Source organism: Enhydra lutris, unplaced genomic scaffold (genome assembly GCF_002288905.1).
Source record: "Enhydra lutris kenyoni isolate GAN:26980312 unplaced genomic scaffold, ASM228890v2 scaffoldscaffold34, whole genome shotgun sequence".
Taxonomy (NCBI): domain Eukaryota; kingdom Metazoa; phylum Chordata; class Mammalia; order Carnivora; family Mustelidae; genus Enhydra; species Enhydra lutris.
The window spans coordinates 6,937,651-6,951,466 of NW_019154118.1; positions in this window are offsets into that span (position 1 = coordinate 6,937,651).

Sequence of the window (13,816 nt, forward strand, 5' to 3'; positions counted from 1 at the left end):
TATAAAAGTTGTATTTTGGGTAGCTGCATGTATACACTTTGTGGATGAAATGCTTCTCAATGTAAACTTTAACCCAGCCACTAAACATTTGTCTGTTTCCACACCGTGAGAGCTAGGGAAGGCATGTAAACACACAAGCAAACTTCCCTCCCCAGCACAGCATTCCTGCTGAGGATGCAGGGATTATTCATCTAAATTCAAAATAAATCTAGTGTATGTTTCTCTAACAAGAGCAGGCACTCACCCTTCTCAGTCTCTTTCCCCTCCATCCCTCCCCACCCCCTCGGACAAACTTAAGCACTGTCATTTGCTGAACATGATGATTGATGCCTGGGTATATCTTTCCTGTGACTGGTCTTAGCTATACCACGCTCTCATTTCCCCCAGCTGTTTCCGATGTAACTGTTGCATAAGATCACACTTGCTTTGCTTGCTTCTTTTCTGGAGGAACCGTTGTGGTTCAGTTGCTCCCAAATGTATTTCAGGGTAAAGAAGTATAATAGAAGCAGGAAGACATGGCTTCATGAGTTGATGTACAGCAAAGCCAAGTGGAAAATTAAGAAATTACATAATAAATTTGAAATATGTCAAGAGGTATTTTGGATAATTCTAGATTAAGGAAGACTCTTTGCTTACAAAACAGAATGCTAATCTCACTCCTATTGAATTCAAGCATTTTTTATACATCTCTTATATTTTTAAATGATTACCTGATAGTAAAGACTATCATCAATTCATTGGATTTATGTCCCATTTCTACTAGCTATTTGATAAGATCTTCCTACCTTTTGTGTATTCTCTTATTCTTAACCACTCTTAATGTAGTCACTTAAAGTTTAGGCTCTAAGACCCGACTCATTCTTTAAAATTTAATGATGGAAGGGGGAAAAGATGTTTGTTCAAGTTGTCATGCACTTCTGGGAAAAAAAAAAAAAAAGATGGCAAGGAAAAGAGGAAAAGGAAGGAAGGAAAAAAAGAAGGGAGAAAGTAAGAAAGAAACGAAGGACAAAAAGAAGGAAGGGAGGAAAGGAGAGAAGAGAAAGGAAGGAAGCAAGGATGGAAGGAAGGAAATAAGGAAGGAAATGCATCAATATCACTCTTTGTTGAATATAATTACTTGTGGAGAAAGCTTCCCAAAATAACTACCATATGTGACTGCCTGAACCACCCCTGGGGCTATTGACATTTGTTCCAAAAATGAATATGTTATCTAAGTAAGAAACACAGTCTCAAGTTCTGATTCAGTGAATTGGTATTGGTGTCAAGGTAGAAAAGACCCATTAACTCTGTTTTTGCCTTCTCATAAAAAAAAAAAAAAAAAAAAGAAGAAGAAGAACAAGAAAAAAAATCCTACAAATGATCCCATAGTACTGGCCTCTGGGGTTCAGTCCAGTCAAACTTCAAAATATTTCAAGCTTGAAGGTTCCCACCATTTCCCTCAGAGACTATTTCATCATCCAGCTGATCTTAGACATAAGGAAGTTTTCCAGTTATTATTCCCCAAGTTCCTTTTTTCCTAAATGTCATCCCATTATTTACACTATTTCACTATGCCTCATTTTTATACCTTGGATTTTATAGCCTTCAAGTACTGGAAGATGGTTGTCATTTAACCCTCTTTATCCATTTTGTGGCCAAGAGAACACAAAAGAGTTATTAAGTTGTGCATTACTGGAGGTTTTAAGCTCTACTCATAAATCAAGAATCCTAGTCTTGGGCAACAGGGATATGTTAAAAGGAGATTTACCTTTTATATTTATATTTACTTTTTGGTTTCAAATATTTTTGTCAACTGAGATGTCCACCAAAGTTCTGATCAAATGAAATCCTGCTATGTGAATGAAAGAGCCATAGGATCTTAACTAAGGATAAGAAGGCACCTTCCTTGCATTTTCAGATGCAAAGGCATATTTCACCTCTTCCAAGAGATTGAGCTATGACTCCATTCCTCCCTATCCAGGCAGAACAAGAACCATCACAAAACTCAGATTCACTGAACATCCATTCATAGGTCAGGGATTCTGGAAATTAAACCTCATTTAATTCTCATGTCCCCTGAAGATAGATGTATCCCCATTTCAAAATGAGGAAAAAAGATTAGAGATTTAATTAACTTGCTCCAATTCTCACAGATTTATATAAAGAAATTTAGAAATGTATAATTTATCAGACCATTTTATGTGGTAGGGAAAAAGATAAAGCAAGGAGGTTAGATGGGGAGAGGGTAGGGATGAGGGAAATAATTTCTGGAGGTGACATTTAGACTGAACCTTAAAGAAGGTAAGAGAGGGATGCAGGTGCATCTCTGTGGCATGGGCATTCTAGTCAATCCACTGCAAAGGCTCTGAGGTTGGGTATGTCCATCTAGTGTTTTTAAAGAAACACGATAGCCAGTCCAACAGGAGCAAAGCAAATAGATGATGCTGTCAGAGATGAATCAGGGAAGGTCTTACTGCTCTTATGAGCCATTGGAAAGACTCTAATTTTTGTTTTGAGTGAGATGAAAAACTATTAGACTGTTTTGAGCATAATGATATTATCTGATTTACATTTTAAAAGGATCACTCTGGCTACTGTTTTTAAATGTGCTCTCTGTAGCAGAGCAGCGGTAAAAAATAGTTAACACTTGATTTGAATCTCTCTGATGGCTAGTGATGATGAACATTTTTTCATGTGTCTGTTAGCCATTTGTATGTCTTCATTGGAGAAGTGTCTGTTCATGTCTTCTGCCCATTTTTTGACATGATTTTCTGTTTTTTGAGTGTTGAGTTTGAGGAGTTCTTTATAGATCTTGGATATCAGCCCTTTGTCTGTACCGTCATTTGCGAATATCTTCTCCCATTCTGTGGGTTGCCTCTTTGTTTTGTTGACTGTTTCCTTGGCTGTGCAAAAGCTTTTGATCTTGATGAAGTCCCAAAAGTTCATTTTCACTTTTGTTTCCTTTGCCTTTGGAGACATATCTTGAAAGAAGTTGCTGTGGCCGATGTTGAAGAGGTTACTGCCTATGTTCTCCTCTAGGATTCTGATGGATTCCTGCCTCACGTTGAGGTCTTTTATCTATTTCGAGTTTATCTTTGTGTATGGTGTAAGAGAATGGTTGAGTTTCATTCTTCCACATGTAGCTGTCCAATTTTCCCAGCACCATTTATTGAAGAGACTGTCTTTTTTCCACTGTATATTTTTTCCTGCTTTGTCAAAGATTAGTTGACCTTAAAGTTGAGGGTCCATATCTGGGCTCTCTACTCTGTTTCAGTGGTCTATATGTTTGTTTTTGTGTCAGTACCATGCTGTCTTGGTGATCACAGCTTTGTAGTCAAGCTTGAAATCAGGCAATGTGATGCCCTTAGTTTTTTCTTTTTCAACATTTCCTTAGCAATTCGGGGTCTCTTCTGATTCCATACAAATTTTAGGATTGTTTGCTCCAGCTCTTTGAAAAATGCCAGTGGAATTTTGATTGGAATGGCATTGAAAGTATAGATTGCTCTAACCAATAGTAACTCTTAATCATAATAGACATTTATTAAGATGCTTTGATATTTATACCCATTATCTCACTAATGTTCACAATTTCTGTGTTGGCTCTCATCATTATGTACTTTTTTTTATAATTTCTAGTTTAAAATTCATGGGATTTTGAGGGTACCTGGATGGCTCAGTCAGTTAAACATCTGCCTTAGGCTCCGGACATGATCCCAGGGTCCTGGGATCAAGCCCCACATCAGGCTCCCTGCTCAGAAGGGGTCTGCTTCTCCCTCTCCTTTTGTACTTTCAATCTCTCCCTCTCTCACAAACAAATAAATAAAAATCTTTAAAAAATTCACAGGATTTTAATAACAGTTAATCCAATACAAACGTGGGGGCATATTTGACTTGAATATATTTAATTGTTTAGAAATAACTTTTAATTAATATTGTATCAATACATTTGAGAATTTTTTGGCAATTGATATAGTAATTGGAGACACCTAGGACAACTGATTCTCAACCCCAAATATACTTACAAACCACCAAGAGATTTTAAATGATACTGCTTATTCTTAGGGATTCTGATTTAAGGATTTGATTGGGGCTTTAGCCACCTGTACTTTAAAAAACTTCTAAATATCCATTCAGGTTGGAGAAACACATTTAAGGGGGGCTTTAATACCTGCAAAAACATAAATCAAAAATACCCAGAAACAGGGGCGCCTGTGTGGCTCAGTGGGTTAAAGCCTCTGCCTTCGGCTCGGATCATGATCCCAGGGTCCTGGGATCCAGCCCCACATCGGGCTCTCTGCTTGGTGGGGAGCCTGCTTCCTCCTCTCTCTCTCTTCCTGCCTCTCTGCCAACTTGTGATCTCTCTGTGTCAAATAAATAAATAAAATCTTAAAAAAAAATCCAGAAACATTTTGATTTTTAATTACATTATTTTTAAGAAACAAAAGTATTATTGTCAAAATTACCATCTACCTCCCACAAGTTCATCCAGTCATATTGTATGTATTTTGTGAACAAACCTTCTCCTCCTTCACCCTTTCAAGAAAAAATTGTGTGTGTGCATCCTAAGTGTATAATTTTTGAAAAGTAAATTAAAAATATAGCATCTGAACACTCATCACAAAATTAAGTCTTAATGGATCAACTCAAATTTTTGTGAAGGAAAAGGACAACTGAAAAATAATTAAACAAATGATCAGGTTTCTGTGTCAAGAGATATGGTGCTTTGAAACCTAGAAAATGTGAGTGTTTTAAGGGGGTATGATAGAAGGGAAAGGATTGTCATGGAAGGAGGAGCTCCCCTTTTCCCACAGCCATTCCCTTAGCCCAGGCTGTTTACATAGACATTAAAGATAATTACTTGTCAAAACTTGGGCTCAAGCAATAGTTAAGTGAAGCTGGGGAAGGTCAGGACCACAAAAGTGAGAAATCGCCTTAGGGACAGACAAAATTGTGCAGTCTGCGCAGACCATCGGCATTGGGGAGGGAACATTCTATAAATGGGCAGGGATTATTCAACAAGGCCAATGGCAGTAACAAGTAATGCCAACATTTTGAAGCTTAGTGGAAAAAAGGTCTACTTCTTGTTCATAATAATATACAATGTGGATCCATGGCGGTGGAAAAGGCTGCTCTGTCACTGTCCCAGCATTCAGGGACATTCAGGACCCGGCATTCCTCCACTTGATGGTTCTTTAGACTCCAGGGTGTTGGAATTCTATTTTAGATCCATTCTAACCTCCTAACTGAAGAGCAAAAAAGATACAGTAGAAGATCCTGTGAAAGATTTTAGAGGCCAGGCCAGAAAGCAGTATTTATAATCTTTATCCTTGTTCCATTCCAGAACTCAGTCATGTGGCTCACCTAAGAGCAAAGGGAAGAAAAGGAGGAAAATTCTCTGCCATAGGAGCTCAAGGGTGTGTGACTGAAGGATAATCTTGGGGAAAAAAAAAAGCTATTTAGGGATTATTTTTACACATTTCAAACTAAAACATGTTGATTATGCCTAGAAGATCCCAGATACCTGAACTCCATACAAAATTTACTCCATACAAAATTAGGTAGGAAGTATTGACTACCAGAGAGGTAAGGCATTGGCATCTGAGAGAACAAGCATCTGCTACCTGGGGTGGAGTCAGGTGGTTGGTGAAGATCAAGACAAGGAGCTTGTCTGTGGGAAAGTCCTAATGATACATATGGCACTGATTCAAAGCCAGGTGGGGAGCACAAGCTTAGAGTTCTTTGAACTGTCACACTTTGAGGGACCAGGATCTGAGGAGAGACTCAATCAGGGTATGGATGGTTCAATTTGTCCCAGCAGTAGGGGTCAGACATATTTGAGGTGAGAAAGAGTCAAGGGTTTTTTTCTTGTTCTTTTACATCTTCAGCTGTCCTGACCTCTGTCACTCTATAGTCTACTGGTTGTGTGGAGTGGCTGGAACCACCTCACCTAGGACCTGGCCGTAAGTGCTGTGTTTGCCCTTTGACTGTGGCGGGTGGTGGGAGGGAGTGTGGTTCAGAGTCTGTGTCCTCACCTGCTTTGTGCTAGTGAGAAAACCACAGCTTGCCTTTTCTCAGAAGTGTCTACGGACAGGCCCCATTGTGATGTACTTTAATATGGTTATGATCTCTTCTTCTTGCAAGATGGGAAAATGTTTTCATAGTGTGATTTCCTGACTTTCCCCATAACAAAGAGTGCCATAGGTATGTGTGTGTATTTTGTGTGTGTGTGTGTGTGTGTGTGTGTATGTGTGTGCTCACAGGTGTGTGTGTAAGAGAATTGTAGGATACTAGCTTTAAAACAAAAAGAACTGTTGAACCATTATATTGTATACCTGAACGTAACATAACACTGAATGTTAATTATACTTGAAAAAAGTAAGAATTCTCCAGTAAAAACAATGACAACAGCGATAACAAAAATATTTTGGGCGAGGCATCTGGTGTATGTCCAAATATGGAGGTTATGAGTTTCTGCCTAGTGACCCCAATGCAGTCTTAAAACATTGTCCCAAATGGAACCCCTTCCACTGACTTCTCATTATCCCACAACCCACTTTACAAATTGGAAGTAAAAACCTTGATTTGTACCCATTATTTCAGAAAGGCAATGCTTCAAGTGCCAGTTTAATCTTTGTGCATATTTTTCCAATGTGTCCTGAATTGTTTTATTATGTCTTGTCATACAAACAAGTTCCAATCTATAGGCTCACAACCAAATAAGGAAATAAGAAATGTCAACAAAAATTCTAAAAGAAAGATTTAGAGCCTAAAAGATATAATCATGTTCTTTCTTTCTTCTGTCTTAATATTATGTTCTAGATTTTCTTTGTTTAAAAGATAACATTATGTGAACTTATTTCAAACTATTTTTTCATGTAGTTTTGGACTTGGGATAGGAGAATCTATTGCTTCTTTTTGCCCACCAGTCAGACAGTTAGCTGGCCAACTAACACATGTTAATGAAGATCCTACTATGTGTAAAGGCATTCTGCTATGTACAGTAAAGTTAGAAGAAGGTCAATTCAGTTTTTATATATGTAGTCATATACCACACAGAATTATAATATAGACCATATATTATATCCATATTTTATACCTACTATATACAGGTATTCTGCAGGATATCAGTTAAGATGGGTTTATCATTTAGAAACATGGGCACAAACAGTGAAAATTGTGAAAGTTAAGTGAAATGTCTCATATTTTTCAACAATTGCTTGCAAGTCCTTTCCCTGGTCCTCATATTCTGTATATAGTAGAGTGACCCTGCTGGGAAAATGGACCATACAGACAACTGGAATGACTTTCCCAGCAGGACCTGGGATTTACGCCTGTCCCTAATAATATATAAAGGAGAGGAGGCTGAGTTCAAAGATAGGGAACATCAATCCTTGATAACACACATGTGTTAGGATGGTGCAAAGAGTCAGGAATGTGTGACATGACGTTTTGGGCAAGAAAATGACAGATGTGGCTGCTGAGCGACAGGGCTCACATTACGCCATATACACTCATTTTATTCCAGAGCTGAAATTTCAATCCACAGCTAGAGCTGTTGTGAAGGAAGGGTGAGGTTTCATAACATGTTGGGACATCCTGGCTAGTGGAGTTCTGGGATTTATGAAAGTCTCAAATCACAGAGCACAGTCAATAGTGCAGCTGAGTTTTGAAGTTAGAAATTCAAAGTCAGATTTCCTTTATTCACAGTCCTAGAGACATGGTACATATTCTTTTGTTGGGAATAGCTGCTCTCCTCCAGTCATCCTGCCTGGCTTGTCACCTTGACCTTAAAGCCTCAAAGATCACTTACTTAATTTTTTTTTAAGACTTACTTCTTTACTTAAGAGAGAGAGAAGGGGTAGAAGGAGAGGGAAAGACTCTCCAGAAGACTCCCTGCTAAGCACGGAGCTTGGCTCAGGGCTTGATCCCACAATGCTGAGATCATGACCCAAGTCGAAACCAAGAGTTGGTTACTCAACCTATTGAGCCACCCAGGTGCTCCAAAGATCACTTACTTTAGAAAGTGCTTTTTTGTGATTCAGTACTCATTTAGATGCCATCCTATGAACTCAGACAGTGCTGCACATTTACTGTAGAACAACATTTTCCATTGGGTATTTCTTGCTTGTCTGCCTCAACCTCTGAATTTTTCCCTCTGCAAGTATGTTTGGGTTGTGTTTCCAAAACCCAGCCCAGGGCCTGGCAATAGTACATCTTCAGGAATGCTTGTTCACTATCAGATGAATCAACACCCAGCAGGTCTTCCAAAGCTCTGGTCTATGTTAGAATGTGAGATCTTCTGGGAGCCCTTGTCTCCTGTTCCTATGGAAACAGGGTGCAGCATTTCACTTAATGTAGAACATCTGAAAACAGGCCTGTGTGGGAGGAACCCTGGAATGCAGGACAATGAATGGCTCATTAGTGGCAGTGAAACTTCCCTCCATGTGCAAATGCACACACCATTAGCATCTGGGCCTGAGTAATTGGGAGACTCCAACAGATGTTGTAAAGGCTCCATGGCCAGCTTCTCATTCACAAAAATGTGTTCCTTGCTACTTTCTTATAAGCGCTGAGAAAATGGGAGTGATCTCAGGAACTAACTGCATCCCTTAAACTGAACCAAGTCCTCCTCCACATTGTGCCTTGGAAGGAAAGAAAGGGAGAAAAGATGGGTAGATGGACATTGCTAATAACACTGTATGTGTTGGGGACAGAGTGCAAATGTGTGTGTGTGTGTGTGTGTGTGTGAGAGAGAGAGAGAGAGAGAGAGAGAGAGACATTGTTGGGGCTGCTGTAACAAACTACCACAACAAAGTGGCTCAAACAACAAAAATTTATTATCTGACCATTGTAGAGCCTGGAAATCTGAGATCAAGGTGTTGGCAGGGTTGGTTCCTTCTGAGGACTATTGGGGAGAGAATATGTTCCATGCTTCTCTCCAGCATCTGATAGTCTCAGGCATTTACCTTTGCTTCTCTTTGTCTTTACATCATTTTCCCTGGTTATGTGGTTGTTTCTGTGTCGAAATTTTCTCTTTTTATAAGGGATTCATGCTCATCCTAATGACCTCATCTCAACTTGATCATTTGCAAAAACTATTTTCAGATAAGGTCACATTTACAGACACTGGGGATTAGGACTTCAACATCTTTTGGAGGGACACAATTCAATCCATGACATATTAAATGATTGAAAGCTATTCTAACATAAAAAGAAACTGAGGCATAGAGAAGATAGCCAATATTACATGATATTGATCTGAAACAAGTATAGCTCATTTCTGATCTTCTGCCTTAATCTACCTCTTTCATTATTTTGTGCTCTAGGAAAGAAGTTTGCTCAGTCACAAAGTAGCAAAGCCAAATTAAAGTCACATAAAGAGAGAAAGGTTATTACCCATTGCCAAATTTTTCTCTTTTACTTGTTCTTTTTTTTTTTTTTTTAAGATTTTATGTATTTATTTGACAGGGAGAGAAAGATCACTAGTAGGCAGAGAGGCAGGCAGAGAGAGAGGGAGAAGCAGGCTCCCAACTGAGCAAAAAGCCCAATGTGGAGCTTGATCCCAGGACCCTGAGACCATGACCTGAGCCGAAGGCAGAAGCTTAACCCACTGAACCACCCAGGTGCCCCTACTTTTTTATTCTTAACTAAAGTTTTATTTCAAACTAAGATGGACACCACTGATTCTAGCCAAAACTTATTTCAAACATTAATTCTACAAATATTTACTGAGTACCTGCCATGAGCCTAGCAGCATTACAAGAAGTAAAGGTGCCATAGGGAACAAGATGAATCCCTGCCTTCATGGAACTGATGTATGAATATGAAGGGATGGTCAATAAACAAATAAGCAAATCTGATTTCATTTATTTATATTGATATTACTGATATTTATGTCTATTCCCTGATAATAAAATGCAAGGCAATAAAAAAAAAACAGGTAAAGGGATAGAGAATTACTGCGATGATAAGACAAACTGGTCAGAGAAAAGATTTTCAATGAGAGAGTCCCAAAAAAGTAAGGGTAAGATCCATACTGGTATCTGAGGAAAGAACTGTTCAATATAGAGCAAAGAGCAAGTGCAAAGGCCCTGAGACAGGAGCATGTTAGGTGGGTTTGAGTATTTCAGAAGCAAGGTCAAAATGAACCCTTAAACATTGATTTTAATTCAGTTGTAAGGACCATTAAGAAAGAAGGAGTTGAAGTAGCCACGGAATAAAGTCAGAAAAACATAAGGCAAGTTTAGGGCAAGGAAAAGAATCATATTTCAATATGGCATAGAGCAGGAGTTATAAAATATAAGAACTGTCAATAACAATGATAGCTTTTAGTTATCATGACCAGAATGTCAAAGAATAGCAAACAAATATCTTTTTGTTTGCTCTGTCCTTGATTTCATAAATTAAATTGGCCAACCATTGCTTGCCAGTTTTGTTCCAAACTTTCTCAGCCATCTTTTTTTTTTTTTTTTTTTTCTGGTTACCCACTGGTCATCCAGACCATTGGTCATTTCTCCAGCTGATCCTCCACATGGTCACCAGTTCTTTTCTTATACATGATTTTGTTCCTGAAATGCCATTCCCTGCCTCCAAAATATAAAACCGTATGCTTTTGTTCCATAGTTCTCAACCTGTACCTATTGCTCTAGTCGGCACACCCAAGGACCCAAGAGGAGAACAAGTAATTCAGAGTGGGGGCTATATGAGAGCACTTACCCGTTAATAAACAAATTCCTGACAGCATTTAAGCCAATAGTCTCATTCCCAAAACTCAGTTGCTGCATTGCCCCCAGGTTTTGGGGACGCCCTTTCCTACCTCTTCTTTTCACTCAATGTGAATTTCTGCTAATGTGTAGCCAAGGGTTCAAGCAAATCAATCTTTTTTTTTCAATTTCACCCACATCTTAATATCTGTCTTAGGACATTTCCATGTGATAGGTAGGTAAGTCAGCTGCCATTATGTCAACACTTGACAAGTGTGTCTACAACGTACATTATTTTGTCTGCTTAAAGTACAATTTACACAACTCAAGTTATCTATCACTTGCTGTCCTTAAAAAAAAAAAAAGAACAATGCAAGTATTCTATTTTTAAGTTATGTAATTGTGTTTTGTTTTAGGAAGATTTAAATTTTCAAATTACAAAAGAATTCTTTCAGAACTGTTTATGAGGGCATTTGACACCTGACCAAAAAGATACAGAAAGGCTAAAGGTCTGTGCCTCATTATTCACTTCCAACTGAAGAATACACAAAATGAAAGGAAGACACATCTGAAAAGTTAATTGTCAGAGGAAAAGTAGGATACCATCTGTAAGTGTGCACACAAATTCCCCCAGATATACACATGACATGATGCAAGATGGGGTTAGCAGATTTGGGAAGGGTTATCAAGGAGAGAAGTAAGGAAACCAGCCATATCTCAGGCATGCAGCATACCAAGCACTCGATTGCTAAGAGTTTCACTCATGTTGTATAATTTCATTTTTATAACAACTCTATGACACAAATACAGATGAGAAAAGTTACCATCAGATCACTGACACCACTTAGCCCAGACTATGTGACTATTAGTCTGGGACAAAAACACAGCTATCTCTAATTCTAAAGTCCAGTGTTCTTCCCTTTCATGCTTCTGCTTTCCAGGTTCAAGTTGTGCTGCCTTGGTCCTCATTTGGAGGAGTTTTCAAAGCACAGTCTGCAGGGTTCCCAGAAATGTACGTGGTGAGGGCAAAGTTGGATCTACAGGTATTTCAACTTCCATCTCAACAAGAGATCCTCACTTAGATATGCTTGATTCAGTGGATGGAGACTTCTCTGTAAGATCTCTTCTGAAAAAAAAAAAAAAAAAAAAAAAAAAAAGAAATATTCCATAATAGGTCATTTTTGTTTTTGTTTTTAGGGAGTGAGAGAGAGAGAGAGAGAAAACTTGCAAGTGGTGATAGGAAGGGCAGCAGGAGAGAAAGAGAGAGATCTTAAGCTCACTTCACTGTGAGCATGGAGCCCATGGCAGGGTTCAATCCCATGACACTGAGTTCATGACCTGAGCTGAAATCAAGGATGCTTAAGTGACTGAGCCACCTATGTACCCCAGTTTTCCTACAGCATTTAAGAAATTGGAAAGCCACAATCACAAACTAATGCTAGGTTACTTTTGCCCAGGAATGCCTGTTTCATACCATTGAGTCTTGGACTTAGAATAGATACCAGGGCACCTGGGTGACTCAACATTTGAGTTTCCAACTCCTGGCTTAGGCTCAGGCCATGATCTCAGAGTTCTGGGATCAAGTCGTGCATTAGGCTCCTTACTCAGCAGGGAGTCTGCTTGAGATTCTCTCCCTCTCCTTCTACCCCTCCCCGTGATTGTGCTCTCTCTCTAAAATAAATAAATAAATAAATCTTTGAAAAAGAAAGAAAGATATAAATCATGACTTGTGTAAGGAAAAAAAGAAAGGAAGCTTAGCTTTTTTTAACATGAAATGTAACTAGGGAAGTTTGGGTAAAGTGTTAAGTATACATATCACAAAATCCCACGTGAAACAGGCACACTGACCCATATTCAACTAGAGTGGTGAGGAGAGGGAGGAGATACTCTTTATGACAATTAGCAAATAATAACTTTAAAAATAGATTCAGTTTCTTTTGTTAAGTAAGTGTGCAAAATTACAAACACGCTAGCTTCATTCAAACTGCCAAGATTGTGTCTAAAAATAAATAGCTTCCTGTTTAAAAGACATGTGTAAACATGGAGGAAATGTTTCATGACATTGTATTTGGCAATGATTTCTTAGAGGTGACACCAAAAGCACAGGCAACAAAAGCAAAATTAGACAAATGGGACTATACCAACCTTAAAAACCTCAACACAGCAAATGAAACAATAAACAGAGCAAAAAGGCAGTCTACAGAATGGGAGAAAATATTTGCAAACCACATATCTGGTAAGGGGCCAGTATCCAGAATATATATAGAAATCCTACATCTCAACAATAACAAACAAACAAACAAACAAGCCAATGCAATATACCTTTCCCTAAAGGAGATAATACAAATGGTCAACACGCATATGAAAAGACGCTCAACATTGCTCTTCTTCAGGAAAAATGAGGTATCACCTCACACTCTCTAGAATCTAGACCACTATCAGAAAATAAACAAACAAGTGTTGGCAAAGACATGGAGAAAATGGAACTCATGTGCACTGTTGGAAGGAACATAAAGTAGTGTAGCCACTAATAGAAAACAGCGTGGAGATTTCTCAAAAAATCAAAAATACAATTATTCATTGATCTATCAATCCCACTTCTGGGTATATATCCAAAAGAACTGAAAACATGATTTCAAAAGGATATTAACACATTCATGTTTAAGGCAACGTTATTTACAACAGCAAAGAGGTAGAAGCAAACTCAGTGTCCACTAATGGGTGAATGGATAAAGAAAACATGGTATGTACATACAAAGGAATATGATTCAGCCCTCAAATAAGAAGGAAATCCTGTCATAGGCTACCACGTGGATGAACCTTGAGGACATTACACTAAATGAAATAAACCCGCCACAAAAAGGCATGACTGATTTACATGTGGTCCCTAAAATAATCTCTGAGAAACAGAAAGTAGAATGGTGGTTGCCAGGGGTTGGTGGAGAGAGAAAAAGGCAGTTGTCTGATGGGTAAAGTTTCAGTTTTGCCTGTTGAGAAGGACGAGAGAGATGTCACGCAACAACACACATCGTGTGAACACTGGTACCACACACTCAGCATGGTTTAGATGATAAATTTTATGTTACATGTATTGTTTCAGAGAAAAAAGGTTAAAAATGATTAAAGAAACAAGA